We start from the raw sequence: 1,015 nt of genomic DNA, 5'->3' as shown, positions 1-1,015 counted from the left end.
TATTTGTTTTTTTATAAAATTTCATAATGTGAGGTGCATTTCTTCTAATTTCTCATAATTTCTTTATTAGCCCTTCAGAAAAAGGAAAGTATATCTTTCTTGATTGTGTGTATCTTTTCTTGTAGCAAAAAAAGGAAAGTATCTCTTAGTTTCTTGGACTAATTGATTTACTTTCCACTAAATAAAGATTTGTCAAGGGTAATTTTGTCCTACCTTGTCTATAATTGTGTGCCTTGGTCACCGTGCCAAAAATAATACACATTATATAAAGGAACCTAGGGAGTACTATATACCTCTTTCAAATATGAGGCTGCCATACACTCCATATCCGATGGAGCATTACACCATGTGCCATACGATCGATGCTGCCGCCGAATATAATTTCGTCGCACTCGCCAAACAGCTTGAGAGAATAAGTATTTCGTACTTTGGTCACCGTCTTTAAGCCACGTAATACGAGCGTTGCAGCCATAGGAAGATGAAACATATTGACCTCTTATGCTGGACTAAAACCATTATAAGGGCTCGTTTAAACTGCCCAATTCCTAAATAACCAACACACGTTGCCTGAACGACGAACAGGTTAGGATCTACAGGACGGAAGCGTATCGCGTGGGCTAGATTCCACGCAGCCCTCATATCCCTGTAAAATGCTGGTTGGGCATACCACTCAGCCCTCATATTCCATCGAGACGGCGATGGAGACTGCTCGACCGTGGTGGGGCAAGTTGGTGGGCGGTGTGTTTGGTGGCGCGGGATGGATCGTCTGGGGTCGTGGTTGGTTGGTGGTCGGGAGAAATCCTTGTCGGCAGGGCCGGCACCGACGCGGTGACGCTCGTGGGCGCCGCCGTGCCTTCCTGAAGGGCGTCGGGCATACCCCTTCCACCTCACCCCTCGCGTACCGGGGGAAACCCTAGGACATGTCCGGGCAACAGCGTCGTCATCATCGCGATCCTTCTTGAGGGTGTTGTTTGGTATGCGGCGGTCCGGAGTGCTAGGAGCGTGGTGGTATTAT

Source organism: Triticum dicoccoides, chromosome 6B, assembly GCF_002162155.2.
Source record: "Triticum dicoccoides isolate Atlit2015 ecotype Zavitan chromosome 6B, WEW_v2.0, whole genome shotgun sequence".
Taxonomy (NCBI): Eukaryota; Viridiplantae; Streptophyta; class Magnoliopsida; order Poales; family Poaceae; genus Triticum; species Triticum dicoccoides.
Note: the sequence above shows the minus strand (reverse complement) of the source record.